Consider the following 27,680-nt stretch of genomic DNA (forward strand, 5'->3'; position numbering starts at 1 on the left):
AGATCGAGACCATCCTGGCTAACATGGTGAAACTCTGTCTCTACTAAAAATACAAAAAATCAGCTGGGCGTGGTGGTGGGCGCCTGTAGTCCCAGTTACTCGGGAGGCTGAGGCAGGAGAATGGCGTGAACCTGGGAGGCAGAGCTTGCAGTGAGCCAAGATCACGCCACTGCACTCCAGTCTAGGCGACAGAGCGAGACTCTGTTTCAAAAAAAAAAAAAAAAAAAACTGAGTTTCCAGCCATGACAGGATGAGAGATCAGACCCACCTCAGTATGCCTCCTTCCTTATTAATCTTTAACCAGAATTATTTCCTAAGGAATAAGCAGAAACCAGCTCTGGAAAACAAGAAACAGACAATCATTAGCCAATCACCTCAGGCCTCAACCAAATGATCTCTTCCTTTTGGGCATTCGACACAGCTGACAAACATCCCTTCCTGAAAACCGACCACCATCTCTTGACTAATTTGGGTCAATTTACGGAGAATTCTCAGTGAGAGTTTTTTTGTTCTCCATTTCACCTTCAGACGTCAGAGGACCTAAAACTCCATCCTTGGATGGTGCTAACACTGCGCATTTTAAATATGTGCCCAGTGAAGAGGTGTGAAACTCAACTGTGTATATTTTACCTTTCATGAATATTCGTGACTCCTCCCATAGTGTGCTGAATATGCATACTTAGCCAGCCTGTTCAGCATGAATTCCTGACTTACTCTTCCTGCACTCCAAGCGCTTGCTCTCGGTGTGAAGGCTGTGCTTCCCAGCCTGCAGGATGGCCGATCTACGGGCTGCAACCCTTTATGAGAAATAAAGCTCTCCTCTCTAAATTGATGAACCTTGTGATTCTCTTCAGTTTGCATCATGATTTTTTTTTTTAGAAAATGTAGAAAAGTGGAAGTAGAACAGGTCCTTTAACTGATAACGGGTAACCATAAATGTTTATTTAATGGTAAAATGTTGAAATCCTTTCCTCTGGGATTGGGAGGAAGACGGATGCCACTCTTGGCACTGCTGATCAGCACCGTGCAGAAGCCCGTAGCCAGAGAAGGGCAAGAAAAGGAATAAAGGGTACAAGGATTGGAAAAGAAGAAATGAAACAATCAGTCACGTGAGTAGTACGATTGCCTAGGACGAAAATCCAAGAGGGTCGACAGGAAAATTGTTAGAATTAAAAAGTATGTGTAGCAAGTTTCCCAGATAAAGATCAAAATTCAGAAATCAGTTATACATCTTCACACTAGCAACAGAGAATTATTTTTAAATATATCATTTATGATTATACCAAAAATATCAAATGCTTGGGAATAAATTTGATGAAAAATGTGCAAGAGTCTATATAGCAAAACATAAAAAGCAATAAGAAATTTTTAAAAGACCTAAATAAATGAAAAGCTATACCATGTCTGTGGATGAAAAACTTCAATGTTATAAACATGTCAATTCTCTAGAAGTTCATTCATAAATTCGGTGTGATTCCAGTTAAATTTCCATTGTGTGTGTGTGTCGTGTGTGTGTGTGTGTGTGTCTTGAGCATGTGTGAAACTTGACAAGCTGATTCTAAAATACATGAAAATGGAAGAGCCAGGACATTCAACAAGGTTGGAGGACTTGTTCTAGGGGACATCAATTTATGATAAAGGCTCAAGAATTAAGCCAATGTGATATTGGCTCAAGGATAAAAAAGAAAATCAGCCAATGGAACAGACTAGAACACCCAGAATGATATCACAAAAAATATGATAGTTGATTTCCGAGGAAGGTGGTCCCACAAAGTGGTGGGGTCTTTCCAAGGAGTCCTGTGGAAACATTGAGATCAGATATGACCCTTGGCCACTGCCTCCCACAATTCCAGGTACACTGAGAATCTATTTGTAAAAGGCAAAACCCTAGAGCTTTGGGTTACTTTAGAAAGTAATGTAGAATGTCTTTGAGACCTTGGGGTCGGCAAAGACTTCTTAATCTGGATGTAAAAAATTCTAACCATCAAAGAAAACACTGAGAAATAAATATTTCTCATAAATACTACATCGAAATGAAAAGTCGTATGTATCGAAAAAGACTATGAAGACAGAAAAATGGGCAAAACTAAATGGTAGTGTTTAGAGATGGTGCTGAGAGGGTAGGGTAATAAGGGAAGTGGGAGGGGGTGACCATGACCAGCTAAGCAGCTGGAGGGGGATGAGGAGCTCGACAGGCAGGGGGCACCAGAGAGCAGGAGAGCTCTCGAGGCTGGCCACATGCAATTTCTTGAACTGAGTGGTGTTTATATGAAGGTTTGGTTTATAACAATTAATTAAGCCATAACTCATATGTTTTCTGAGCTTTTCTGAATAGGTAGCATATTTCACAACAGAAAGAAGTAAAAATTCAATTATTTTAGAAATCCACTTGGACAGTTTAAGTGGATTGGTTTTTTCAAATGGATGGTAATGATATGTGAGCTATGTATTTTTTTATTCACTATTTCTTGTGAGGAGACAGGGTTTCACTCTGTCACCTAGGCTGGAGGGCAATGCCATGATCTCAGCTCACTGCAGCCTCCACCTCCTAGGTTCAAGTGATTCTCCTGCCTCAGCCTCCTGAGTAGCTGGGACTACAGGCGTGCACCACCCCACACCCAGCTAATTTTTCTGCTTTTAGTAGAGACAAGGTTTTTGCCATGTTGGCCAGGCTGGTCTCAAACTCCTGGCCTCAAGTGATCTGCCCGCCTCAGCTTCCCAAGGTGCAGGGATTATAGGCGTGAGCCACTGCACCTGGCCTGTGAGCTGTATTTTTTTAAAAAGAAAAGGCTCTGCAGGAGCTCACAGAGGAGAATGTGCTGTTTCTTCAGGCCACCCTATTACACTCGGGAAAGGTGCTCATGCAGCAACTCAGATTCAGCACCTGCAGTTAAAAGCCTCTTGCCTCATTTATGTCTGTCTGCCTGGTCTCTGCAATGACTTTGCCGAAATAAATGTCAGCTCATAAAGTCAAACAGCCTATTCATGACTGCTCCACCCTGCACTGTGCAGACCGCAATGAGACGCCCATGTGTCCTGGAGACACAGCTCAGCAAGACACAGTGACAGGGAAAGTCATCTGACCAGGGGAGTTCTTTTCCTTCATGTCTAATTCTTCCAGTCAGGTGGCAAAATAGTCAGTGAAGAGGAACAACACAAAATGAAAAATTCCATTCTGCACAGTGGAAAAACGCAGTGTTTTCAAGGACACTGTGACCAAGCAGACCAAAGGGTGCTAAGCAGAAGCAGAAGAGCCCATGGGAGCTGGGAATTGCCAGGTTGGTGAACCAGCTGACACCCACGTCTCTGCATGGAGACCAGCCTTCTAGGAACTGGTCCTGTTGTTTACTGTTTGGGACAGTCAGATGTCCCTGAAAGTAACTCTAAAGCTAGGATAAAGGTCCCAGAGCAAAGTACTCAGTGAAGAACCCCCTGAAAAAATTAACACGGAGAACAGCCTCGCTCAGCCCACTATGTGCAAAATGACTTGTTGAGCTTCAAGAGCAAGGGGTTGCAAGGACTCGGCTGATGGTTCCATGATACTTTCATCATCTCCAAAAGCCCAATGGCACACACAACCACAAGCCTCAAAGAACAAAGCCAACATTTACTTGGCTCTGAGTTCAGATTATTTTCCAAGCATTGGGCAAGGGATGGAAAATAAATATTTAATTTTCCTTTATATTTTAAGGGAAATAAGCATTCATGAAAGTTACTAGAACCTGAGATAAGAATGCATTACGGGCCAGGCGCAGTGGTTCATGCCTGTAATTCCAGCACCTTAGGAGGTCAAGGCAAGTGGATCACCTGAGATCAAGAGTTTGAGACCAGCCTGACCAACATGGTGAAACCCCATATCTACTAAAAATACAAAAAAATTAGTTGGGCATGGTGGCAGGTGCCTGTAATCCCAGCTACTCAGGAGGCTGAGGCAGGAGAATCACTTGAACCCGGGAGGTGGAGGTTGCAGTGAGCCAAGGTTGCGCCATTGCACTCCAGCCTGAGCAAGAAGAGCAAAACTCCATCTCAAAAAAAAAAAATGCATTACATAGGGAAATCATTGTGTAGATTTCCCTTGCTATAGAAGAAACTGACATCATAGTTCCTTTAAAGTGTAACCCTGAAAAAGACTGGCATCTATAACAATTTAAAATATAAAACAGAAACATATGTAACTTTTTAAAAAAGACATACAATAACAAGTGTTGGTGAGGATACAGGGCAACTAGAAACATCACACATTGCTGATGAGAATGCAAATTGGTGCAGCCACTTTGGAAAACAGTTTAGTAGTTTCTCTAGAAAGTTAAATATAAACTTACCGTATGAGCCAGAAATTTCACTCCTGGGAATCTATCCCAAAAAAACAAAAACATTCATCCACACAAATATTTGTACATGAATGTTCATGGCTTCATTATTCATAATATTCATAATACCCAAAAGGTAGAAACAATCCAATGTCTATCAGCTGATGAATGGATAAATAAAATTTGGATATCCATAACACAGAACATTGTTCAGCAATAAAAAAGAATAAGACTGCTGAACACATGCTGCACCATAGATGAAGCTCAAAAACATGCTCAGTGAAAGAAGCTGGAGACAAAAGAACATGTATTGTGTCATTGCATTAATATGAAATGCCCAGAAAGATCAAATCCATAGAGACGGAAGCAGATCAGTGGTTGCCCAGGCCTGGGGGCCAGGGAGGCAGTGAGGATGGAGGGCAAATGCTCCAAAGTTGTTTTGGGGGGTGATGAAAATGTTCTAAAACTGGATTGTAGTGATGGTTGCATAACCCCATATATTTACTAAAATTTATTGAATTGTACACTTAAAGTGGGTGCATTTTATGGTATGTAAAGTAAAACTCAATAAAGCTGTATTTTGGGAAAAAAGAAGCAGAATACACAAATGAATAAGGAATGGATTATTCAGCAAGAAGTGCTGGAGATATTGACTAAGTATTTGGGGGAAAAATCAACTTACGTTCTGACTCATATTGCACACACTAAAATAAGCCAAGTTTTATATTAGCCAAACCATAAAAAATGATTAGATGAGAAATATGGCTAATAGGTGACTAATTCCAGTGTGGGGAAGGCTCCTTAAGTATAAAATCAGTGGAAAAAAACATGAAGGAAAAGATATGCTGATATTTGACTGTGAAAAAGCCAAATATCAGCATATCTGTATAAAAATGTATATAATACATAAATATATAATATATATATTTATTATATACAAATATAAATATATATTTATATTTATATTATACATAAATATACATAAATGTATATTTATGTATAAAATAAAGTTACAAGATAAAGAATGAACCAAAAATATATGTTTGCTACAAATATGACAGGGTTCAGGTCTTTGATGTTTACATATAGAAATTAAAAAGAAAAATACTAACATTGACGATTCTCAGAAGAAAGTTTCCCAATGCAGACTCATGCCCGGAGAGCAAGCTCACTTCTCCAGCCCAGCATCTCTGTCTTCTCCGCGACTTCCAAACTGCATGCACACATATTTGTTCTGACCCAGCCTCATGGGAAGGCAGAGTTGGTGGGGCATAGGGACTCTGACCACATCAAATCCTCAGTTGCAAATAGCCGGTCGGCGCCGTGTCCTCCAAGCTCTGACTTGGCTGGTGGCACCACCCTCACTCCTCTTCCCACAAACCACCTGCTCCGAAGGAAGGGTTCTGCCCATCAACATGCAGAAACCACCCCTTGATAAAAGAGCTGTCTCGACCGGGCACGGTGGCTCACGCCTGTAATCCCAGCACTTTGGGAGGCAAAGGCGGGTGGATCACGAGGTCGGGAGATCGAGACCATCCTGGCTAACATGGTGAAATCCCATCTCTACTAAAAATACAAAAAATTAGTCGGGCGTGGTGGGGGGCGCCTGTAGTCCCAACTACTCTGGAGGCTGAAGCAGGAGAATGGTGTGAGCCTGGGAGGCGGAGCTTGCAGTGAGCCGAGATAGTGCCACTGCACTCCAGCCTGGGAGACAGAGCAAGACTCCGTCTCAAAAAAAAAAAAAAAAAAAAAAAAAAAGAGCTGTCAGTTCTCACATTAGCTTGAATGTGTCTATAATATTCTTCCTATCTAAAAGCAGGGAGAAAGCAATGCAACATGCTGGGCATTCACTCAGGATACCTCATTTGGGTGGAGAGAAGCAAGGATCATCTCACGTGGCTAATGAGGAAGGCAGGAGGCCTGAGACAGCAACCCTGGCTGGCATGAAGTCTGCGTTCACTGTTTTAGACATGCAAGAAAGCTCAGATTCCTTTATTTTCTCCAGATTACCTTCAATCTGGCTGTGAGGAAGTTCAGTCTTCCTCCCCCTGCCACACTGGGATTGTGGATGCCTCAGTGACTCACAGGCACGGTGTCCCTACCTACCCCAGCACCCGAGACCCTGCTCCAGGGGCCAGCGTCCTGTGAGGCAGAAGCCATTTCTTGCTGCAGCACCAGGCCGTCATTCCCCTCAGAGACCTTGTCACGCCCCAGGGTTCTGTTGGGCCCTGGGCATAGTCCCCACTAACCCATGGCACCCCACAATCTCCCTACCTCTCTCCGTCCCTGGAATTGCTCTCCTCCTATCAGTACACCCAGCATCATGTCTTCAATGAGCTCAGGACTGAAAACACGCACACCACGCACACACACCATACACACTGTGGACACATCACACACGCCACACAGCACACACACATATACACACCACACACACACACACCACGCATACACACCACATGCACTGTGGACACATCACACATGCCACACAGCACACACACATACACATACACATACCACACACACATACACATACACATACCACACACACATATACCACACACACACCCCACACGCACCATGGACACATCACACATACCACACAGCACACACACATACACATACACATACCACACACACACACCACACACACACATCACATGCACCGTGGACACATCACACACGCCACACAGCGCACACACACACACACCACACACACACATACAGCATACACATACACACCACACACACACACCACACATACACACATACGCACACACACTGTGGACACATCACATACACCGCACAGCACACACGCATATACATACACCACACACACATACACAAACACCACACACACACCCTACACACGTCACAAACCACACTACACACACCACACAAACACACACACACACACACACGCTAACCCATTGACTTAGCAGTGCCTGCTTTCTATCTCACAAAAGCTGATAAGGAAGCACATGGACTTGGTGCTCTGTTTAGAACCCTGGGAGGGAAGTGTGGAATGAATGAAAATGAAGCCCCAGGTGCAGTGGCTCATGCCTGCAATCCCAGCACTTTGGGTGACTGAGGCGGGTGGATCACCTGAGGTCAGGAGTTCGGGACCAGCCTGGCCAACATGGCGAAACCCTGTCTCTACTAAAAGTACAAAAATTAGCTGGATGTGGTGGTGGGCACCTGTAATCCCAGCTACTCAGGTGGCTGAGGCAGGAGAATCATTTGAACCCGAGAGGTGGAGGTTGTCATGAGACCAGATCATGCCACTGCACTGCAGCCTGGGCAACAGAGCGAGACTGTATAAAAATGAAAGAAGGAAGGAAGGGAGGAAGGGAGGAAGGGAGGGAGGGAGGGAGGGAGAGAGGGAAAGGAAAGAAGGAAGGAAGGAAGGAAGGAAGGAAGGAAGAGAGAGAGGGAAAGAAAGAAAGAAAGAAAAAGAAAGAAAGAAAGAAAGAAAGGAAAGAAGGAAGGAAGGAGGGAAGGAAGGAAGGAAGGAAGGAAGGAAGGAAGGAAGGAAGGAAGGAAGGAAGGAAGGAAAGGAAAGAGAAAGAAAGAAAGAAAGAAAGAAAGAAAGAAAGAAAGAAAGAAAGAAAGAAAGAAAGAAAGAAAATGCAGCTGGACTTGATGATCCTGGCACCTGCACTGCCCTTACTCATAGCAGATTTCAGCCACGGAGCTCCATTTCCCAAACCTGGAGAGGAGACAGTGGACGTGTTTGATGACTCCATCCTGGACTTTATTTTATTTTATTTATTTATTTATTTTTTTTGAGATGGAGTCTCGCTCTGTTGCCCAGGCTGGAGTGCAGTGGTGCAGTCTCAGCTCACTGTAACCTCTGCCTCCCAGGTTCAAGCAATTCTCCTACCTCAGCCTCCTGAGTAGCTGGGATTACAGGCGTGCACCACCACGCCCAGCTAATTTTTTGTATTTTTAGTAGATATGGGGTTTCACCATGTTGGTCAGGCTGGTTTTGAACTCCTGACCTCGTGATCCGCCCACCTCGACCTCCCAAAGTGCTGGGATTACAGGCATGAGCCACCATGCCCAGCCTCATCCTGGACTTTAAAACAGAAAGGAAGACAGAAGGACTGGAGAACAAAGGTTTAGAAAAGCTCCAGACCAGTGTTGGCAGACTCCTTAAGGTCCAAAACATTTGTGCATTGAGAAAAATGCCCAGGACTCTGGAACTTTGTCTAATATTCAATTTCCTTGCCTTAAGTGATTAAGATTCCCCCTCCCAAGCACTCTTGGGAACTTCTTGGGCAGTTCATTAAGACACATTTGCTGGCCAGGCACAGTGGCTGACGCCTGTAATCCCAGCACTTTGGGAGGCAGAGGCAGGCGGATCACAAGGTCAAGAGATTGGGACCATCCTGGCTAACACAGTGAAACCCCGTCTCTACTAAAAATACAAAAAATTAGCCAGGCATGGTGGCGGGCACCTGTAGTCCCAGCTACTCAGGAGGCTGAGGCAGAAGAATTGCTTGAACCTGGGAGGCGGAGCTTGCAGTGAGCCGAGATCACGCCACTGCACTCCAGCCTGGGCAACAGAGCAAGACTCCATCTCAAAAAAAAAAAAAAAAAAAAAAAAGTATGCTTTTGCTGGGCCCACCCCTAGAGTTCCCTCTCAGCAGGTCTGGGGTGGAAACTGAGAATATACATTTATAATGAGTCCCCAGGCTGTGCTGCTGTGCGGGCCAGACTGAGAACCGCTGCTCTAATCACACACTACTCTCACAGCTGGTAAATCGAAAATGTTCTAAATTCAACCAGATGCCCTTACTTAGAAACATAAATTGCCAGCTCAAAACTCTTCTAAAGATTTCATTAAAATTACAAGACTAATAGATCCGTCATTCTTGAATGTTTTAAGCACTTTAAACAGCAGGTGAACACTTCTACGCATTATAATTATTACAAATATAATCAGTACATGCAAAGTAAACATTTACAGAAGTGGCAATATTGTGGATCTTAAATGGCTTTTTCAAGATCTCTGTTTCAATTCTGATTTCTGTTTCTGTTATCTTCATTCCCCATGTTCTCCCAAGGACACAATGTCACTCCCCTAATTAGAGAGACGGGTCACAGTCTCAGAGGCGGAGGCTGACAGAGGTTTCAGTTATTGCCTGAAACTCAGTGACTCAAGATCAGGGATATATGCCTTGGGTGCACCTTGCTGGGCGATTCCCCCTGAATCATTTCCCAGCTGGCAAGCCCCTTTTAGTAGTTCTACTTTGTGTGTTACAGCAGAAACTATCCAAATGATAAACCTTCACCAGCTGGATTGGCATAGGATTTTGTAACATAGTCTTTTATTCAGCATATACTTGGTCTGAGCAACTTGTCCGACTGTGTGCCGAAACAAACACATACTGGTTTACAAGAGTGTTGCTGAATTTTTAGGAATCTCACAAGCTGATTATTAAAGACAGCCATTATTACATTAAATTATGTAAACTTAGAATTAAATGCGTTATATTAAGAACAAAGGGGCTGGGCGCAGTGGCTCACACCTGTAATCCCAGCACTTTGGGAGGTTGAGGCAGGTGGATCACCTGAGGTCAGGAGTTCGAGACCAGCCTGGCCAAGATGACAAAACTCCTTCTCTACTATAAATACAAAATTAGCCGGGAGTGGTGGCGTGCACCTGTAGTCCCAGCGACTCGGGAGGCTGAGGCAGGAGAATCACTTGAACCTGGGAGGCAGAGGTTGCAGTAAGCCAAGATCGTGCCACTGCACTCCAGCCTGGGAGACAGAGGGAGATTCCATCTCAAAAAAAAAGAACAAAAAGAACAAAGGTAATAAATACTCAAAACTTGTTACTTCCTATTTATTTTACTAACATCTATGCCCTTGACAATATTTACATCTAACATATCTGCATGATAGAAACACTATACAATAATCAGTTCCTGTCCATCTCTTCCCAACTCTAGGAATGTTCAGTGATGGTAGCTTGACATCAGCCATGGTGGGAGTATTCATTCCACAGAAATCAGCATGCCCTACAAATCAGTGCCCCCGACCTAGGCAATTATTAAACAACTCACATTGATGCTACCTTCACAAAAGAATGTGGCAATAAGTGTACTTTAAAACTACGTCCTGAGAGTCTTTTGTGCAAAACATCGACAAGTATCAAACCTTTTTGGCAAATGCTTGCTCTCGATGGGAACTGCCTTGTTCTGGATGGGTCAGTTACAGTTATAGCCTGGGATTAGTCTGATTCCCTGAAACTTGGACTTTTCTTCCTCATCAACCATAAAGACCTGTAGGAGAGACAGAGAAGAGGTGCAGAGCCTTCCATCCCATGCCACCGCTGAGCTGCGGGGCAGCCCTGAGCACAGCCTCTTCCTATCTATAAACCTCAACTTTCTCATCTGTACAAAAGAGATAATGACACCTATCTCATAACGTACTTGTCAAGTCCAAGCAAAGGAAGGCATGTGCAAATTATAAGATGATTATAATTATAAATTATAAAGTGATTACCATCTATTTAAAATATACTTTTTAACAAGGATACAAACATGGAAAGGGAAACTCCACATTGATTATAACTGAAGTGATACCCAAGAAGGAGGTGCTCTGTGAATACGGATGGCAAAATCATATTTAGGAATATCAAAATGTGATTTAGAAAATCAGACAGGAAGTATACTGGAGAAGAGTTAAAATAAGTAAGCAACTATCTCTCTGGGGATAAATAATCTGAAAGCTGGTATTTCATGGAAATGCTTGGGAACTTGTCTGGCCAATAAAATCTTGAGACAGCAATGGCTGTGGTGACATGACTGACCATGTTTTCCAGGAAATAAAGAAGAGTAGACTGAAATATTAGGAAGGGAGAAGGAGTAAAGAAAAGAAAGAAAAGACAGGTTTAAAAAGAGAGAAAGAAAGGAGAGGAACGGGCCCAGTGACTCACACCTGTAATCCTGGGACTTTGGGGGACTGAGGCAGGAAGATCACTTGAGGCCAGGAGTCTGAGACCACTTTGGACAAAAGGACAAGACCCTATCTCTTCAAACATAAAATAAAATAGCCAGGAGCAATGGAGTGTGCCTGTGGTGCCAGCTACTCAGGAGGCTAAGGCAAGAGGACTGCTTAAGTCCAGAAGTTTGAGGCTGCAGTGAACTGTGATTGCACCACTGCGCTCCAGCCTGGGCAACAACGCAAGACACTGTCTCTTAAAAAATAAATAAATAAGAAGCAGAAGGGGAAAATGAAAAAAGAAAAATGAAATAAACCCTCTACAGAAGTTTGCCACAGCAAAATAAGTGATTGCAATAGCATAAGAGACAGCAGGGTTAAGGTAGATGGAATGATACTATATTCACATCTTATAATTTATGTGATGTGGCACACCATCACTTTATGTAGACTGTCTCTCCAGGATGCCATGTACAGGCATGCAAAGCCCTTGGTTGAAGGTAAGGATGCATATTCTAATTCTAAGGTCTATATCCCCTGTAGGTCTATTTCTATATTGGGTTGTTTCTGCTTGTTCTTATTAATGTTACCTTGTCTCCTCCTGTGTTTGACTAATTTCTATTCCAGACATTGTATTTGAAGTTATTTGTAGAAATACTTTGAGGCCTAAAAACTTTTCATGACTTCTGTAAGGCTCCTGGCCAAGAAGCAATCTGGAATTACCATTTTTTTTTTTTTCAAAACTTGAGAGTTTCCGAGCCCCCAGATGTTTCAACACCAGGCCACAGTCCATTCAAAGTGGGTTTTGTTTTTGTTTTGTCTTTACCTCTGATTCAATGTTACTCCAACAGTGTAGCCTTTTGGGGTTCCAGTCCAAAGCACAGGAGATCACCATGGGCACCCCCAGGCTCTGGCACTCCAAATTTCCCCCACATTCTTCTAGGATGTCAAATGCATTGCTGGAGCACTCAGCCATCTCCATAGCAAAAGTGACCCAAATTCCAGGCTCATGTCTCTGAACTTCTGTCTTCTCTTGCATCTCAGTCTTGGAATTCGTCACATCCCGGCTAGCTTTCTGATGCTTTCAAGCAAACTTTAAAACATACCTTTTCCAGCTTTCCTATTTGCCTTCAGCAGAAGAACTGGGTTGAATTACTTAGTTTAACATTGTCAGAAAGTCTGCAAATCAAATCTTAATGTTTTAAATATTGGGAGTCTGTTATGGCGGAAAAACACCCACATGAAGAGATAATAGAGTTTAATTAGTAAATATAGATTAATAATATGTTTTAATACATATAAATGTAAGTTAGTAAATATGTAAAATCTAGGTTGATGGTGCAGATGTATTTATTCATTGATTCATTCATTTATTCAACCTCTCACTATAAGCCAGGTAAAGTTCAAGGGATTTAGAGCATATCAGTGAACAAAACAGTTGAGGACGCTCTCGGGACTGCATGTTACTGGGACAGGACATAACCTGTACAATCACCTTTAAAATGTACTTTGGATGTGTTCTCCAAGACACAGACTCACATGCGTGCTTCCTAAGGTGCACTACAGCTGTGACCAGAGCGCAGGTGTTTCCAGCTGTGTGATCTGGAGAGGGAGGCAGGTAGGCAGGGGGAAGGGCTGGGGGCAGGCTAGTCTCTGTCCCTGCAGCTGTGGCAATCCCTTCTGCACTGGTGAGGAGCAGCCCGGCCCTGTCTCTTTTCCCTCCTTGGTTAATATGTTAATGTGTCCAGGTGCGCTGGGAGCCTGGATGGCTTAGGAGGTTGGCAAACCCTGTCGAATGCCTGCCCTCCAGGCTCCATGAGAACTCTCGGTGCTTTCAGCAGGAAGTGTTACTCTACACTCAGGTGCCAAGGGGCCACCCTCTCCAACTCATCAACTCGCTCTCCCGTGGGTTTTTTGGAACACAGGTATTGCCTTCAGCAGCAACCCTGAGCTTTCTCCATCTTGAAAATGACTTCAAATGTTCATAGGCTGTAGCAGTTCTGTTGTTCATGCTCTCTTCGGTGAGAGCAAAGGGCATATGATTGGCCAGAAGTGGGGAAAGAAGCTCTCAGTCCATGAGGAGCTCCAGGTGGCTGACTGCCCTCAATGTCCCCATGTGCCACGGCCCAGCCAAGAGCATGTTCTCTTGGTGATATCAGTTGAGTCCACGGGCGGGCCACCTGCTGCCTCCTCTGCAGCCCCCTCCCATCCTGTCCTCCAGGAATCTCCCCCTCAGTCCCGCCTACTGTGCCTGCGTATCTTTAACTGTGCCCTGGGTATTATTTGAAAATCTGCTTGTAGACACGCTCAGAGGCCGAAGATAATAACACTTTCCTGAAGAGAGGACTTGTCTGTGCCTCTGTGCTGGCCTCGGTTCAGTTTCAGGGACTGTGATGGTCTGGGCCGTGCAGGCAACAGAGAGCTGGGTTGCAGGCGTGGAGGGGGCCCTTGACTTAGTGAACTTTTGGAGTTCTTTTTCTGCACCCACCAGCCTTTGACCAGGTCTGGTTACTGCTGACTCCAGGATTCAAGGCCACAGCGGAAAAGCAGATCCAAGGGCTATGTGAGCTTCCTGGGTTCCAACCTTCTTCCAGACCTTGGCTGGGTAGTTTTTCACCAACCTGTTCACTTTCTGATGCCCTTGAGCAGCACACAGTATTTTATATTGTGTGAGCGTTTCTAGTTCTCCTCTCTAGGACAGTTGATCTAAATTACCGCATCCACCACTATCAGAGGCAGAAGCTCTATGTTCTTTATGGAGAAAGCTTTCAAATAATGCAGAAGTGTGCCCACAGGGAAAGCGAACATTGGCCCTTTGGGCTCACTGCCAACCCATTTCTATGGGGAGCAGCTGCTGCAGTTGGTATGGAGTCTCTGTGCATGTATACATCCATAGGTTTTTATTCCTCGACTGCAGGATCTCCTCACCATGGGAGGACCAGGGGGCATGAGGGCTCCACTCTGGGAGTTGCTGCTCCCTGACAACCATCAGCACTCCCAGCCTCTCTCAGGACCGTCCCGTGTGGCTCACCATCCCAGGTGGCCATGCCCCCACCCCTTCTCCAGAAGGTCTGGCCGCTGTATTTTCATTCCAAGGTACCTGACTTAGAAGTGCATTGGCCGCATGTTGGCATCTGTCCTGACACAGGGAAATCTGTTGGGGGAGAAACAGACTTGTCCACACTGCATGATCATCCTCTGTGTTGTGCCATTTTGGTTGCTGAGGACAGGAAGGCAGGCAAACGTGCCGCCTCCACAAAGATTTATTACAGCAAGGCCTGAGGGCTCCAATGCCTCTTCGGCTGGCTGAGGCATGCAGAGGGATTTCCAGGCACAGTGTGTTTTCCAGTGCATGAACAGGAGCAAGTGCTGCCTCAGATGGGCGGCCAGCAATAGTGGGAGCCTGTCATGCCCTGTGCACCTGCCTCCTGTCTGGTCCCCGTTTTAACAAGCACAGGTATTAATGGCTTGGCCTTAGCAGGTGCCCTGGGAGGCTGGGGCAGGTTGAGGTCTGGGCAGTGCAGCCAGCCTGTCACCTGACTCAACTCACAGCCCCCATCAGCTCTGCTTTCAGAGCAGGGGCAGTGGCTGTCACACACATCGCAGAGCACGGGCCAGCACTGTCTTGCTCTTGGGGCCCTCAAGGCTTACACCAACAATAGAATTGTCGCTTCACTTAGGATGGATTTGTGCCCGTTTCTCTCTCCATCGTCAGACACGCTGGAAACACACACATCAAACAGGGCCAACTGAGCCTTCTGTCCCCATCTTCACTACTGAAAGAGCTTTTCAGCTGATTTTTTAAAAAAATTCTTCACTACCACACACATGCATTCACACATTTTTTGCGGATCTGGAGAAGTGTTGGCCGTATGTAGCTGTAATTTGAGAGAAGGATATCAAAACACAAGTCCATGGTTTTCTCCATATTGCCTCATGACAAATTATGTGTTACACATATTTTGTGAACTTCCTTACATCCTTCCTGGAATGAAACAGGTGTCTTAGTCTGCACTCCTCCAAAAGCAGGCCCTGATGCAGGTAGCTTTTTGGAATGTGGGTCCAAGAAGCACAAGTGAGGGATTAGGGGGCTGAGCCAGGGAGAGGTGAATAGCTTCCAGGATGCATTCATGGGCAGGTGACTGTGGGTGATTGAACTCAGTCCCACCACAGATGCTCTGAGGACCTGCATGGAGAACTCCACTGAATTGTCCCTGTGGGTGACAAGCAGCCTGCCCAGGGTAGCCAACTGCCCTGCACTTCTCTGTCACACCGGCCTGCATGGGACGTCCCCGGGGGCCAGAAAAGCTCTCAAGCAAAGAGACTGCTGCAGTGCTGAGATGCGATGCTGCCCACCTGCTGAAGCTGCAGAACCCAGGCAGGTTGCAGGGATTTGGGGACGGGCACCAGCAACATTGGTTTGCTGGGTTGTATAGAAAGAAATGAGACCACAAATCAATGAGCCTTTGAAATGACCTGTTTGTTTAAGTATGTGAGTAAGTAATTGACCCTAGTCTTGTCTCCGGGCCACAGTACGGGCATTCAGGAAGTCCCTCCTCACATTCACACCATCGGGTGAGAAGGAGGCAGGGCTCGCCTCCAGCAGGGTCTGCTGTCAAGCAGGGGGTCTTCAGGTGTCTGGGAAGATGGGCTCCAGAGGCAAAGGCAGCAGCCACCCCCTGCACAGTAAGAGATGGGAAAGGGTAAGATGTCCTCCCCCGAGAGAAGCAAGACGACTCTAGCCAAGAAAGGAAGCCACAGCCTCTCCCTTCTGTGGTGTCAAGGTTGGCAGGTGTGAAGTGGGGCTCTCAAAATGTTAGAGTGTTAAGACAGACTTCCAGTTAAAAAGCCATAGGATAACCATGGGCTCCCTCTCCAAATGTCCCTAAAATAAGCATACAGGACAAAAAGATAAAAACCTACCTATACCCAACCAAGGACATGGATTCAAATATGTGAAGAACTCCCGCAAGTCAGTAAGAAAAGGGCAGATGTGCCAATAGAAAAATGGGCAAAATATTTGGATAGTGCAATGGGTATTTTTGTGGATCCACTTGACTGAACCTCAGGGTGCCCAGATATGTGGTCAGGCATTATTTCCAGGTGTGTCTGTGAGGGTGTCTGGAAGAGTATTTAAATTGGTGGACTGAGGAAAGCAGGTGGCCCTCCCCAGTGTGGGTGGGCAGCATCCAATCCATTGAAAGCCCAAATGGAACAAAAAGGTGGAGGAAGGTTGAATTTGCTCTGCCTGCTTGAGCTGGGACATCGATCTTCTCCTGTTCTCAGTGCTCCTGGTTCTCAGGCCTTCAGAATATTCTGAAATTCTTCTGAAATTCCTTCTGGAATCTAAACCATCAGCTCTCAGGCCCTCAAACCATACCATCAGCTGTCCTGGGTCACCAGCTTGCAGATGACAGATTGTGGGATTTATCAACCCCCATAATTGTGCAAGCCAGTTCCTCATAATAAATTTCTTGTAAAAGACTTGTATGAGGCTGTTCAGAGTACAACTGCACATAATCGCTACAAATCGAAGCAATTCAAATTCCACCCTCAGTAGAATAGATAAGATATATTGAAATACATAATTAAATATAATCACATATTAGGTAAATTATATATTACAAATTATATGTAAACCATGTATATAAATTATGCACAATATATGCATGAATAAATTACATATTCCATAGAATATATGATATATTACACAGCTATATCATTACATTGTGTTGTACAATACATAAATATATTATTACACATATCTATATATTTAAGTGACACTTATGCACATGGCATATTACAGAATGGAACCCGATGTGGCTATAAGAATGGGTGGACCATGCTCATGAGCACCTGGGCGAATCTTACAGCATGGACATAGCATGGTGTTGGGGGTGAATCAGACACAGAAGAGACACTGTGATCCAGAGACAGAATCAGAGACCGGCCACACTAAGCTCGGTGGCCACACTCTGCCATCCTGAGAGTGTCTTCAGGCTCATTCTCAGGAGGAGTTAAACTGCAGGAATGGGCCAGGGCCTGCTTGTTCTCCTCCCAAGTCTCTGATTCTATTTGGCTTTTTCAGCTCTGTGCATCCATTACCTTGGTGAAAATAAACATTAGTTTAAAAAAAAAAAACTAAGCAAATCAACTCAGGCAGTGCAGGATGCCCAAGGAGCATTTGAGCAGAGCTGTCTGTGTGTCAGGCAGCCCCAGGGAAGACCCAGGGAAAGCAGCCCTCGTGGGCAGAGCTGGGGCAGAGGACACCCTCCCAGGCACCCACGCTGCAGGGGCTGTGGGTGCTGCCCCCGCCACTGCCCTCATGTGGGTCCCATCCTTTAAACCTAATTTTCAGAGCTCAAATGAGGGTGCCTGGCAAGACGTACCCAGAGATGCACGTGTCAGCCAAGGGGCCATTCTGGGAAATCAGTCTCCTGGGAGGCTTGAGGACACGAAGTTTATGTTTTCACAGAGAAAGGAGAATCAAGCTCTTCCCCAACAGACACAGGCACACATATGCAAGCACACACATCCACAGATATGCACACACACACGCGTACATGCAGAGGCATGTGGACACACATGTATGCATGCATGTGAGCACACACGGATGCAGGCCCACATGTGTGCGTGCTCATACACACATGCACAAACTCAGATACACAGCACATGCAGGCACACACACATGCCCATGTGCACACATGCTGGCTGCACCATGCATGTACTCTAAGGGGCAATGTGGTGGTGAGGCATTGCAGTGACCGTGGCAGAGCAAAGAGGAGGGAGAGAAACTGGTGAGCCAGGTCCTGAGCAGGGCGGGGTGCTGCGTGGCACTGCCCTTCCCTCTAAGACATCATCCTTTCTGGTTCACTGAGGGGGCAATGGAGGCCCCTCAAAGTGACCTCAGGCCTTAGCGCAACCCCAACAGCTAAGAGGACTGGGGAGCAACACAGTAGTTTCTCATCTTTCTACCCCCGCACACTATCTAACCAGCCTCTGCCCCCATGACACCAGCTCCCGCATGCCGACGCCCACCCCTGTGGTCCACCAGAGCAAGGAGAGGCAGCCAGGGAAGGAAAGGGGTAGGTGACAAGGACAGGCAGCTGCCTGGTGTTGGCAGGCAAGATAGGGGCAGGAGCCACCCTGCCCACCCACCTGGCTTTTATTACCAGGTAAACATCTGCCTCACTTGACACCCTACTTCAACCCCAGCAGCTGTGAGGCACCGAGAACCTTAGAAAGCCAGGGCCCTGCCAGCAAAAAGGGCTTGTCATTACAGAGCCCCTCCCTCTGCTGGTGACCTGCAGACTCCAGGTGGTCCCTGCACCTTCCCTGCTCGCTCAGGGAAGCCCTCACCCCCATGTCCATCACCCCGCTGCACATACTGAGGCTCAGGCTCCCCAACAGGCATGTGAGGGAGCACCCCAGTTGGTGGAACCAAGCCTAAAAGAGTCCCCACCCGGTCACTCAGCCATCTCTGACCACAGCTCCCCACCACAGGACCCCATCCCCTAAGGCTTTCCCTGCCGCCAAGGCCCTGCGCTTCTTGGGGCCCCACATTCACCCTTTGGAGTGTAGAAGGGACCAGCAAACCTAAGTGGGAGAGTCTGCATAGAGGGAGCCCCGCTGGACATAGGCCCCCGTATGCATCCGGACATAGGCCCACCTTTGCGTCTGGACAGAGGCCCATGTGTGCATCTGGACACAGGCCTACTTGTGCACCCGGACATAGGCCCACATATGCATCTGGACAGAGGCCCACGTATGCACCTGAACACAGGCCCAAGTATGCACCTGGACATAGGCCCATGCCTGCATCTGGGCCCTCCTTGAGGCAAATATAGCATCATTGCCATTTAAGGATGAAAGAACTGGAAATGACAATTGTTCAGGAATTTGCCAAGAGACTGGAAAGGAGATCAAGGCTCAGCTTTGCCTGCAAAGCCCATTACCCCAAGGATGAGGAAGGCAGTGCTGCAGGCTTGCCGGTGGGTCTCAGGACACTTTTCCCTTATTTTACAGGTGACTCTACTCAGGAGGCTACTGCCAGACGCTCAGTGTTACATCAATGCTGTGTAATAATACTAAGCCAGGAAAGACCAGACTCACTGTGCCTGCAGGCTGGGCCCAACAAACAGGCTCACAGGGCCATGGAGCGGGGATTGCTTTATAAGGAGCAGTGTGTACAGGGAGTGGGGATACTGAGGGTGTTTTTGCACACCTACTACACTCAGGAAAGTGTCTTGTGGGATGAGACAGGAAAATCTAAGACCTCTGCCTCCAAAGAGCTTCACGTCTAAGAGAAGGCAAGGCCCTTAGGCACAAGATAACAGCAGCAGCCACCTGAGCCCAACCTGGCAGCTCCTGGTTACGTGAGGAGTCCCAGCTCCCTTTGGCTCACAACGGCTGCAGGCAAGGGGCTGCTCCTTTCAGGTCCCTGCAGCTACCTGCACAAGGTCCTGTGCATCTTGGTGCTTGGTGTTGGCTGAATTTAGCAAGATAGTCTCACTTGGTTCCAAATGGTCCATCCTTATTAATGACCACTCCCCAGAAGGCTCTGAGATGCCACTACTAACTATGAAATTCATAGTTCAAGGGCAAAAACAGGTGTCTATGTGGAACGCTCTGAGCATGAGGGTTGAGAGCCAGTTTCCGTCTTGGTCATGAGCCACTGCAGTGTTAGGGACCAAGTAAAAAGGTATGCCCAAGTTATTTCTCCTGCCATCGATTGTAAATGACATCAGGGCATAGAAACACACCGTGTGCTTTTAGAAGAGCAGGAATTGCATTTTCTTCCCCCTCAACATGATGAATCCCATAATAAAGAACAGCCGGCCCTGTGTAACAGCCTGGAGGAATCTGGTTGCCAGGCATAACCCAACGACATGTGTCTTTCTGGTCTTGATCAAATGTCACTTATTTACAACAAAAGTACCCAGGCTTCTCCTGGGCTCTGAAGACAGGAAGCCAAGGGAGCGCCTGGATTATGGCTCAGCACTCTGCAAAGGCCTGTCCTGCCCTTGACATAGCAGCAACTCTAAAGAGCTTTCTCCTGGTTGGGGACCTCACTGGGAACAGTCCCCAGACGCCCTTCTAGCAAGCACACTGAGCCAAGGCAAAGGCCCAGCGGCCATCAGCGTCACCTTCCTGCATCGAAGATCTTGCTGGTCACTTGCTGATGTTCTCTACGGAGACTCCATGAGCCTCCTGAAGCCCACATGGGGAGGCACAGCCTGCAGGGCACTCGGCTTCCGGATTAATTGGAAATCAGGCAGGCCAAGGTGCAGAAATGATCACAGAACCGAGATGAGCTCTCCCCACTGTACTGGGTCAGGGTGGAAAGGCTGGCAGGCTGCACCCTGCCTTCATAGCGGAGGGGCAGTGAAACCAACACAACCCGACCAGGAGAGGAGGCCCGCCACCTACACGCTGGCTTCATGGGGACAGACAGCTCAAGCCTCTGAGCCTCAGCCTACACACGGATAAGAATAGTTACCAGTTTTCAGAGAACTGTTGAACACATTAGATAAGGTAACTGATACGGCCCTGGACCACGCGTAAGTCAACATACAGTAGACTTTTCCCAAACGTCTTTTCTTATATTGCTTTCCTTATTTAAAACATGCATATACACATATGTATATGTGTGGTTTTACATATGTATATTCATTGTAAAAAAAAAAGTAAAAGGCAAACACATAGAAGCAAAAACAAAAGAGAAAGAAGAGAGAGAAAAAAAAGGAGACCACTTTGTGTTCCCACCTCCCACATCTAACCATTTCTAGCAAGTTTGTCCACTTCCTTCCTGTCTTTTCTCTGCACATAGACACACCTACATATGTGAGGGGCGATGTGTGCTCCACCTTCCATATTTTCATGTAATATTATGCCATGGATAGCTTTGGATGCCATTACGTCTTACTCTCCAGTGTTATGTTAAATGCCTGCATTTTAAATCCATTTTCTACGGATGCACCCAAGCAACTTAGCTCACGCCAGTGCTGGGATCCCCTTTTCTTTTCCTGTTTGTTCACTCTGAGACCCATCTTTCAAAATCACCTTCTATCTGATGAAATCACACTGTGCGCTCAGGACTTTACTCAGATGGTTGAGTAGTTTGTTTTATTTTGCATGTGATTTTTTAATTCCTTCTTCTGAAATTGTAACACCAAATGGGATAAATAATAATGTCTTGGAAATTGTATATGGATTCCTCCACAACTGAGAGCGCTCTCCTTCCTGTACGCTCATCAGGCCTGCTTCATGGGGTCCCAAGGATATCTCCCAGACCTGCTATCTCCAACCCTCTCCCCCTTCCTCTTGGCCCCACTTGGGACCTCAGACCTCCTCAAGACCCTGCACCTGTCTTTGGGTTCTTTAAAGTCAACCACTTTATGACATCCTCAGCCCCTGGAGGTGGTGCCCTCCTTCAAGGACTTTCCTTCCTGGTGGCTGAGGGACAATTGGTGCCTCTCCTCACCTGCTGGCCATTTGTGACCCTCCTGGCAGGTGTGGGTGTCCATAGAGCTGGGACAACCAGGGGTCCCTGGGGGCTCAGAGGGTGCGAAGCAGGGTAAGGTCTCCTTGCTGCCATGGGGCACCATGAGCACATCCTATACCTGAGGGCAAGGTGAGGCAAGGCCAGAATGCCAGCGCAGCCCCAAGTGTGCCAGGTGGAACTTGACAGCTGTCAACAGAACAACAGTTGCGCGGAAACTGGGACATTTATCACATTTCCACTTGCCTGACAAGGTAAAGACTGCAATTTTTCATCTAAAAAGGAAATTAGAACTCACTGCCTTGATTAAATATTCTGCACTTATTTCCACCCACAACCCCAATAAAACTCAGACACATACAGGGTCCTACACACACACACAGCTTTACACACTTGTACACACACAGCCCTAAACACACACCAAACATACAGCCCTACACACATGCGCACACACACAGGCCTATACACATACACACACACAGAGTTCTACACACACACACACCACCCTACACACACACATGCCTACACACACACACAGCCCTACACACATACACACACACAGCCCTACACACGCACACACACAGCCCTACACATACACACACAGCCCTACATACATGTACACACGGTCTCACACACAGCTCCCCATGTGCAGGTATGCGTGTACATCCTGGAACTGTGTGAGCGGGAGTGTGGTGCACAAAAGGCAATGGTTTTTCCATCTCCCATGTCCTTTTTAGTGCTGTCCATTTCAGCTGTCATAAATTATGACCTGAGCTAACGCATGCAAAGTTATTAGGTTACCAGTGTTCATATATGTCCTGTGAGAGCCAGAGCCATCCAGTCCCCACCACACAGACACCCCCACACCCTCATCTGCAGCCAGGACTGGCTCTCCGCCCCCTGCTGTTAGCATCTCAGCTCCTTCCACAGACTCTGGTGCAAGCAAGCAGCTTAATTATTTATGACAGGAGATTCCTGAAAGAGCCATCAACCCTTCCATGGAAAACCTCCACAGACGGCTGGCCCCTGGGAGGCTGCGCATCCCTCACCTCAACTCTTCACCTGGCTGCCCCATCAGCCCAGTGACCCCATCCTCGCTAAGCCCCACCTCAAATCAGATATAAGGCCTCCTGGACTCCTCCCTTGCTGCTCCCACCCCACATACTCTGGGCCCCCCTTCCTACATGAGCAGGAAATGCAGCTTTTAGTATCCTGGAGGTGGAGGGTGGAGTGGGGGCAAGATCTGGGGGTCTGGCGTTCGACACCGGGATGGAAATCATGAGTGATTCTGATTATTCCTCTATGAGTTTATTTTCTAATTGACAAATATTATTTTTAAAATTATTAAACTACAATGGATAAATATTACTTTATTAATCATAAGACCATCACCTGATGAAAATTAGGCAAGAAAGGGAAATTGAGTTCTGGAAATCATTCAAGAAGAGAGCTAAAAAACAGAGACCAATCTAGCTATTGCATCAAAAATAGGACACAGTTAACTGGTAGAAGGCATTTCTGACAAGTAGCTCCGAATGCACAGTGCACAGGGGGGCACGTGGCAGCTGGTAAGAATCTCACTGGACTGGGTCACTCCCAAGGCCCATGCTGTTCTCCAAGGCAATTTACATTCCTCTCCATCATCAGCCATGTGGATTTTTCATTAAAACAATGGCTGCTGTTCCTGGATGACCTGTTACAAACCATATATCAATCAACCTCCTCCCTAATGTCACAAACTGCCACCAGGCAGTGTCACTGCCCCCGCATTACACACGCCAGGAGAGATGCCAGGTTTGACTGGCACAGCTCTGGGCAAAGGTATCTGCTTGGCCCAGGAAAATCCTCTCCAGCCCTGCACAACCCTCTCCTCAAGCCCACCCTTCCCAGCACCGAGCCATAGACACTGAATCAGAGGGACATCAGCCTGCAGCATGCTGTCCCAGACTCCATGTCTTGCCAACCACCTGAAATACCACCACGATTTTGACTGTCACCATGGCGACTGGAAAGTTCCAGGGAAGTTGGCCCGAAGGCATCTCCCAGGATGCACCCCCAGCCTCCTGATGTGCAGTGCTGTCTCCTGTGTCTGTTCAGGCTGAGGACTGGGTGCAGGGATGAGGATGCCCATGCTGGAGTCCACCAGCCTTGTGGGAAGCAGCGTGCCCTCCAGCTGTGAAGCCGTGGGTGAGTTTCCCTAGGGGTGAAGACTAGATAATGTCCCTATGTCAGGAGTGAGGAGCATGCCTGGGAGATTGTAAGAAAGGCTTTGTATTAGTTGGGGTTCTGGAGGGACAGAATCAACAGGATATATGTATATATATATGGGAGTTTATTAGGGAGAATTGGCTCACACAGTTACAAAGGCCAAGTCCCAAGCTGGGCCATCTGCAGGCTGGGTTATGAAAAAAGTCAGTCCAAGTCTGAAGGGCTCAAAGCCAGGGAAGCCAACAGTGCAGCCCCCAGTCCTAGGTCAAAGGTCTGAGAGCAACCAGGAGGCTGCTAATGCAAATCCCGGAGTCCAAAGGCCAAAGAACCTGGAGTCTGATGTCCAAGGACAGGAAGAGAAAAAGCCTCCTGCTCGAGAAGGGAGAGGGGGAGAGAGAGAGAGAGGGAGAGTGCTGGGTATCCATCCTCCTTCTTCCACCTGCCTTGTCACCTGTTCACCCCCAGCTGACAGAAGGGCGCCCGTCCACACTGAGAGGGGGTCTTCCTCTCAGTCCTCTGACTCACAGACACACCCAGAAACTGCTTCACGAGCCATCCAGGCATCCCTCAATCCAGTCAAGTTGACCCCTTTTAACCATCACAACCTTCATGCCATCATTGTGAACTGCTGGGCCTGGAGCCATAGTCTGCCCAACACCACGGTGACTCCATCCCTATGCAGTATGGTGAGGGACAGAGCCACCTGGGAGTGATAAAGCAGCTCTCATCAAACAGGAGCTATTGACTCACTGGCACTCCCAGGGCCTTTCAAGCCAGAGAGCCGACGGTGGCAGTGACAGAGTGTGGACTGCACCCAGCACTTATGAAGGGACTGTTGTGTGCTGAACAGAAACCTTGGTCAGGAATTCCAATTATAAATGGCAACCTTTGTCACTAGCATCATTACAAGCCATCCTTGTTCCACTGGAGTTCTCCTCGCACATGGAGCTGGGCAGCTGCATTCCCCTGCACAACACAAGGGGCAGGTGGGCCAAGACCCCAGCCACTCAGCTGGAAGGTTCTCTCCCATCTTGCATATTGCCACATGGATAGCTCAGAGAGGCAGCATTGTCCTTCCCATTCTACAGACTACAAAACTAAGCCTCAGAGAGCTCAGGCAGCTCTCAGGTCACTAGATAGCAGAACTCAGATTCAAAGCCCTTGTTATTAGTGTTGTTGAATAAAATACAGATGGCCCAGTTAAATTTGCATTTCAGATAAACAGCAAATAAACTTTAGTATAACTATATCCCCAATATTGCATAGGACAATATTTTTGTTGGCTAAGCCTGGCAACCCTGTTGCAACTGATGTGTGCTCCCATCACACCAAAAGCAGGTGGCCACTCATTGGCTAGGATGCCCATGCTGGTTGCTGGCTGGGACTGAGCCATGGAGATGTGGAGGCCCCAAATCCTGGCCATTTCAGGCCATCTGCACCACCGTGGAAAATCTGCCAGCTCTGGGAGAGATGGCACTTAGCAGAGAGGCTGTGAGCCTGCCACATGAATGGCCACCCCTCCTGGGCACCAGGTCCTGCTGTACTCCAAGTGGGGACCATGGAAGCAGTTCACGATGCCTGCAGAGACTCCAGGCCCCAGAGGGATGCAGGCTGACTCTCACCACTCAGGAACAGTGCTGTTCTCATAGCTAAATTGGAGGATGATTCTTCTTCTGACTCAAGTCTGGTCCAGGCAGGTTCAGACACCTAAGCCCACCATGTCCAGCAGAAAGCATGGCTCCAGAGATAAACGGGATTGAACCCCTGGCTCTGTGTGCACCCATTTTTGTCTTTCAGGCCCTGACAGTAGAAGCCTCCTGGACCCATGAGGGAAGGATGGCTCCCAGCTAGGAGCAGAGATCCGCCCACGGGCCCCCAGAGTTGCTTTTCTTGTTTCATGGATTCCTGGTTCAGTTCTATTCCTGGCAGGATAAAGTGTTTTTTTCTTTGTTTTTTGTTTTTTGTTTTTGAGATGGAGTCTTGCTCAGTCACCCAGGCTGGAGTGCAATGGTGTGATCTCAGCTCACTGCAACCTCTACTCCTGGGTTCAAGCCATTCTCCTGTCTCAGCCTCCCGAGTAGCTGGGATTACAGGCATCTGCCATCATGCCCAGCTAATTTTCTGTATTTTTTTAGAGACGGGGTTTCATCATGTTTAGGAGATCGGTCAGAGTGGTGGGAGAAACTACAGGGAAAGGAGCAGGCCTTCTGAAAGGTCAGAAGGCTCTGCATAGTTTCGGGGGAGAATAGCTGAAGACAGCTGTTCTCTAACCCTGAGGCAGAGGGCAAGGAGTAGGTACAAGAGAGTGTAGGGGAATTTATCTTAAACAGGCTTGTTTACTTACGTTGGCCAGTAGCTGGCCTTTGATTATCTGCCATAAGTTGCATAAGTTCCCTGAAAGGGGAACAATAAATGTTAATTACCCACAGATTGTGTATTGCTTCAGGCTTTTAGCATTGTGCCTGCACTCAATAATTAAGCAAGCAGCTCCAGCTTCTCGAGGATGCTGCACTTTGGCCACTAGAGCCTGGCAGTCCCCTAGCTGCTCTTCCACTGCATACCTGTGTCTGAGTACCCCGTTCATCCGTCAGTTGGCCAGGGTCTGTGGGACAGACCCGGCAAGCATGTTGGCCATGCTGGTCTTGAAGTTCTGACCTCAGGTGATCTGCCTGCCTCAGCCTCCCAAAGTGCTGGAATTACAGGCATGAGCCATTGTGCCCGGCCCAGACAAAGTTTTTAAGAGCAGTTATTGAAAGTTTTTCATTGTGTTGCCTGCTAATGAGAAATCTTCCATTCCACAAAGACCTCCAAGCATAGAGATTAGTAGACAAAAAGCTAACTCTCCAGGACAATCTATTCAGCACAGAAAACAGCATAGAGCTGGCTTTCAGGGCCAGTGATACAGGAATGGCCTCACTGGCTGCATCTCAAGCACTATGTGACTGTAGCTGCCTCAACCTGTGCTCTGGAGGAGGTGATAAAGAGCAGTTGTCTCTGTGGACCAGCAAGAAATTAGACAGTTATCCACCTGGTCATTCAACCTAATGCCTGAGACAGAATAGTCACCCAAACAGGGCTCATTTTCTGAACTACATCACTGTTAATTGTAAAAAGTCAATATACATATATCTGTGCATATTTATTATATACACATAACTACTGTATTTATGTATTATACACATTACAAAACATGCACCAAAACTTTTAAAAGATAAGATAAACCTGAAAGACTATTTCCAAATGTTCTGCTAAAAATGCTAGCTTAACTATTTACAATAGCCAAGAGATGAAATCAACCTGTGTCCATCAAGGACACATAGGATAAAGAAAATGTGGTACATATCCACAATGGGATACTATTCAGCCATGAAAAAAGAATGAAATCCTGTCATTTGCAGCAACATGGATGAGCCTGGAGGATGTTATATAAAGCAAAATAAGCCAGGCACAGAAAGGGAAATACTGCATGATCTCACTCATATGTGGGAGTTAAAAGAAAGTTGAGCTCATAGAAGTGGAGAATAGAATTGTGGTTACCAGAGGACAGGAAGGCTAGCAGGGAGAGGAGGATGGGGAGATGTTGGTTAGTGGGTACAAAGATACAGTTAAAAGGAAGAATAAGCTCTGGTGTCTACTGCACAGTAGGGTGACTGTAGCTAACAATAAGTTCTTGTATATCTCCAAATAGCTAGAAGAGAGGCATTGTGAAT

Source organism: Symphalangus syndactylus, chromosome 3 (assembly GCF_028878055.3).
Source record: "Symphalangus syndactylus isolate Jambi chromosome 3, NHGRI_mSymSyn1-v2.1_pri, whole genome shotgun sequence".
NCBI classification, from domain to species: Eukaryota; Metazoa; Chordata; class Mammalia; order Primates; family Hylobatidae; genus Symphalangus; species Symphalangus syndactylus.